Below are 5,629 nucleotides of genomic sequence, written 5' to 3'. Positions count from 1 at the left end.
CTGACATCCTTGTCTTTGATGCCAGCACCAGCTCTGTCTCTTTTAAAATAAAGTGCATGCCTTTAACATAAGGATAGATTTTATTTATTGAACTTTAAACAATGTTTTTCTCTTGCTTTGTTTTTCCAACTGTTTGTAATGTCATTTGGTTTAATACATTTGGGGTTGTGACTGTTAGAAAATAAATTCCCCTAAATGCTCCAGCAGGATGGTATTTTCTTCAGTTACTGTACACTTTGCAAAATTCTCCCTGCTGCCTGACCATTTGGTATAAGACAGCTTGTTCTGGCTCTTAGTGGTAGAAAATGCACAAGTTGAATTCATAAGATGTGTTTACAGCAGTCTTCCTATCTGCCTTTCCTCTTGTTGAGAAAAAGGCTATTGATTTCCTATTATTTATTTTCCACTGTTCTAATTTTAAGACCTTTGTGATTATATGAACCATAGGGGATCTAAAACCACAGTGCTGAAGGGGTTAAGCAGGTTTAAAAGCAAAGAAAATATGTGTCCAGACTTGATGAAGCTTTTAAAATGCCATCTAAAAATGCCATCTAAAAATCAGTGTATAGGAGCAAGCACTGGCTTAGCCACTGAATATAGAAAGCAGCACTTTGAAAAGAACACTTTATTGTTCAAGTACTCTAAAAGTGTATTTTTAAACATCTGGAGCTGTGAAAGCTGTATGACTGAGACTGTTCGTTACAAGAGGAGGCAAGGGATGGCAAGCAGCCATGGGATCAACAACCTAACACCTGGTTTCTGACCCAAAGTGACTAAGAAATTGAAGATCTCAACGTTGGCAGCCACAGCTCCCCTGCAACATGATCTCTTCTCTGATATATTTGTCTACTGCTCTTTGTAGACCTCCTGTGGGCTCCCACTCCAGAAAACAGTCCCTCTGAGTTCTTTCTTTCCTTGTAGAAACTGGCAGAGAGATGAGAAATGTATGAAAAACAGCAAATGGATCTCATCAGCGGGACCCTCTTTCCCCTTATAATGACCAGCCAGCATGCCTGTTGCTTCAATGCAGAAATTCAAGTTTTGCCTTTAAAATCACCAGGCATCTCCTAGACTTCATGGATTGCCTAATTTTTCCTCCATTTCCACATTATACAATTCACGCTTCCTGCTACAGGGGTCTAACCGCATCAAAATGTTTCTCAGTCTGCCAGAAAAATTGCTTACAAGCACCACATATTTGTTTCAGTCCTACACACTTCCGTACATTTTTTTGGTGTAGATGTGTACAAAGTCAGTGGGAATTATGCCTGAGTGTGCCAGAGCTGAATATATCCCCAGATTTACTGTGTCATCCAGTATTTGTAACACAATAGCGTTTGTCAAAGTGCCAGTGTGAAGTGCAAGTAGACTTCAAACAGCTGTAGTGCTGCCATATGTTGCCCTTTGGTTAAGCCGTGACTTAAAGTTCAGCTTCCCATTTAGAGCAAAAATTGACAGATTCATCTTTTTTGGATCTTCAGAAGCAGTCAGGCTCTTTGCTGTGCTTTATTCATCTAAATCCTTCAGACAGACACTGCTGACACCTCCCCCTGACATTGGAACCAGTAAGTGCCTTGATTTCTGAAAAAAAAACCAACCAAACCAAACCAAAACAAAAAACAACAAAAACCCCCCAAAAAACCCAAAACACAACTCTCCTGGTGGAGTTCATTGTCCACCATTAATGAAGTGTGTGGGATCTCAGCCCAATCCAAAAGCTCGGAGGAGAACTTACAAACAAGCACATTGCCAGTAAGACCTGATTTCCCACTTAGGAAACATGCCAAATTGGGACAATATAAGATTCAGAGCCCTCAGATAGGATTTAGGCTGTGTAGGTGGGCTTGCAGTCTCTTCTGTGACATGAGCCATGCCTTCCATATAGAAAGGGAATTCCTAGATGTTTTTGGATATCCTTGGTTCATCTCTCTTACTGAACAGCGACAGGATAATGCCACTGCACGTAACTGGTGATGCTGGACAAGCAGGGTCAGAGCCTGACTCCCTAGACCACTGCTTTGTGAATTTTAGTACATTAGAGGCTTTTCTGAGCAGTGGCTATTCAGCTATCAAGGGTTATAAAACTCCAACAGAAAAGAAAACCAGACAAAATACCTGGCAGGGAACTAACCTGAAATCATAGATACATATCCCTACTCTGAGTCACACTGGCCACATATTTAAACCCAGCAGCCCTACACCTCTGGTGAATGACCCAAACTGAAAGGCAAATGCATGTTTCTAGAGGTGATGGTGATGGTGACGATCTGGCTGCCAGCAGGGACCCTTAGTACTTGGGAATGGACCCAGTCTTTGCTTAAAGTGTGGTCTGTCTACAAAAGACGGACTGAGAAATAAGGCAAATTGGTAGTACAGGGGTGATTTACATGGTTTGTGAGGAACAAAAATGATTGAGACCTATTTGAAAAAAGAATTTTATAAACCAGATTGGAAGACAGAGTATTCGAAGAAATATTTCCCATTACTTAATGGGAATAATTATTATTCCCATTATTAATGGGAATAATATTCCCATTAATATTTCCTATTACAAAGGAAAAGTCCTGATTTTACTGTAGCAAAACATGGGTAGAAACCTGTTAAGCTTTGTGACTTCAGTCAAAAATATAACCCTCTCTTTCTGGATAGGATGCCTACGGCGTGCTGAACAGTTTCAAATCCTACTACTATTAATGCAAACTTAAAGTGCTTAGCACTACCCAAGGCGTTTTACAGGAGCAGTTCGCCACAATACTGTGGATGCAATAACTGTCCATGATAGCATCCGAACTGTTTCATATGCAGTTCCTCCTCAGCTCTTCTAAGATTACCTTATAGGAAAAAGCCATGTAGTCTTGACAAGCAAATTATATATATTTTCCATCTCTTTGTTTTTAAAGGATAAAGCAGAACTGAAGGAGAGTTCAAAGTACAGCCAAGAAAAAAAAAAAAAATGTTTTGGGCATGGAAAATTCACTAAATAGAAATAGACTGAGGAGCATGGCTACCATGAGTGAGACTGAGATGAATGAAATCTTTTTTTAAAGGTAGAAATATGCTAAGAAGTCATAGAACTCAGGAGCTGGTTTCTCTGTCTCAGAAGAAACGAATAGAGAGAGTTTCAAAGGTGGAAAGCTAAAAATTGATCAAAGAAAACACCCTTTCACATGATGTGTGACTGAACTATAAAACTCACCACCACAGAAAGCCGCTTAGGCCTAGAATTTTGAAAGATTAAAGAAATCAGAATTTGAACACTGATTGAGAGTGCTCTGAGTTCTGATTTTCACTATTAAAAAAAAAAAAAAAACCAACAAAAATAACCCAACCAACTTGGTTTACTCAACGATTATGTTTATCTTAGAATAGCTGGCAGCAGGGAGGATTTTTTCAAGAGTCATTATTTCTAAAAGACTTGGGGATGTTACTAAATGAGTCTTATGTTTTACAGTGCTTTAATTGCCCCCTCATTCATGGCTGCCAATAGGTTAGTAATCAGGGGCCAAATTCTTCAGGGCACTGAAATCAGTCAAATGCATCAGCTAAAAACTCCACTTCAGGTTTAAGAAATCACGCCAGCAGTAATGTTAAGTGGAGCTGTCAAATAATAAATAAGGAGTGTAAGCCTTCCCAGACCTCCTTCTGTGACCCAAAAATAGCCTCTCCTGAGAAGCTGATGCCCACCTCTGGGTCTGCAGAAGATGTTGCTGTGATAGTTGCAGCTGTTTCTCCCTGCCTCCATGATTCTCACCACCCATGTAGCTTCCAAGGGTTTAATTAAGCCAGATCCTCCTCACTGTTCGTTTCTTGCAAAGCACGGCTGGCAGAGCACTAGGCAGCGGTACAGCAGATGAGTTAAGGCATGCCAAAAGCCCTGGATCCGCCCCCACATGCCTTCCTGACGTGATCAGCCCACTTGCAAGAAATCTTTTGATTTCCAAACGGCTGCTGTCACAGCTGTGTGCAGAAAGCTGAATGACTGAACACCATCGCTCCAAGCTTCGGCCCTGCTCCGAATCACATGCTCACGTGCTCAGTGCTGTGAACAACTCCCATCTTGTGCAACACAGAGCAGCTCTTCCCTTTGAGAAGGAACAATCAAAGCGCTGGGGACTGATGCCTCGCCACCTTCTCCGCCTCCCTGCAAAAACATGAACAGCCCAGGGTAATCCCTCACTGTTGGTGACTGAAAGAGAGAAAATAAAGTCAGTCCTTCTAACTTCTGCAAGCAGGGATGAGGCCTTTCTGGACTGAGGTGTATTGGTGTTTCAATCTGTCAGTAATATGACACAGGTAAAATGCAATGGTAAGATATTGCTCAAAAAACTGATGCAAAAATTATTCTCCCAAGTCTCATCTGGATGTTTGTGGGCATTGGTCTATTAATGGTGCCTTGAGTGAAGGAACACTGTGGAAATGTTTCAAGAAGCCAGCTACACAGAAAAACAAAAGTGTTGTATAACTTGATAAATATAGTTCTGATGCTATCTTTGAAATATTTAGGCTGGGTGAAAAATCCAAAAGAAAAACGTCTGCTGTTTTAAAACGCAGCACTAGAAGCAGGCAGAGGGAAGCTGGCAAAAGGGATTTATGTTTCTCCTGCAGGAACAATGTCTTAGTATAAATCCCTTGTACTCTGTGTAATCACATAGGTTACACCTACCGATGGCCAAAGCATCCAGACTTTAGTTTTATCACTGCTCATCATAAGAGACTGAAAGGACAGAGCTACGTAAATAAGCCCCAAGCTGGATGCCACCAGGCTGGTGCACCAACAGTAAAAACAACAGCACTTTCTGCTTCTCAGTACTGACCTGACTTAAGGAAACAAAACCAAACCAAATATTGGTTATTGACAAAAGTCATTCTGTCTTTCAAATATGCTCACTTCATTTTGAGCTGCTCACCAATCATTGTTTCTTAATTCTGCTCAAATGATGCCTTCCAAAGTGAACTGCTTACACGTTTCTGAAAAAAAGAGTTCAAGAGATTTTTTTTTTAAATTACAAGAAACCAGACAAAACAACCTGCAATATTTTTAGCTTAATGTATTGAAGAATGAAGATGTAAAGCCAACCAGATTTAAATAATCTATATTTAAATTGTATTTAGCAATTTTACTGCATGCTATTTTGCTTCAGATGCAATTGAATAAATACAAAAGGAAGAGATAAAGCCACATAAAAACTCAAACTAAAGCTGATTGGAAAATAAGGGCCTTAGAAGAAAACACAGTCTTGCTACAAGGACTGTTCCTGTGTTTCATCAGAACATTATTTTTGTTCCATGAAAAAGTTGTCACCAGCTGAAATCCAGAGCCAGTCATATAAAAGGAGGAAAGCTTAGGGCAACGTTTGAAAAGAAACTTTCACAGTGAGCAACAAAAGCCATGTCCAGAAGTGAAACCATATCCAGGAAGATACGAAGCCCCAGAAAGGGCTTTGGGACTGACAGGGCTGGGGCACTGAGCAGGTAATCAAGGTGTGGCATCAGGATATGTGATAAATGAGCTAAAGGAAAGCAGCCACCATTTTCTCAATAGTGGGAATTCAAGAGAAGACCTCCAAAACCAGCGGTGGAATGCTGTTTTGAAGCCTAGAAAATTTACACACACTTTGTCAGTTAGGTA

This window comes from Antrostomus carolinensis, unplaced genomic scaffold (genome assembly GCF_000700745.2).
Source record: "Antrostomus carolinensis isolate BGI_N321 unplaced genomic scaffold, ASM70074v2 scaffold20324, whole genome shotgun sequence".
Lineage (NCBI taxonomy): Eukaryota > Metazoa > Chordata > Aves > Caprimulgiformes > Caprimulgidae > Antrostomus > Antrostomus carolinensis.
The sequence above is the reverse complement of the archived record's forward strand: the minus strand, read 5'-3'. Positions refer to the sequence as shown.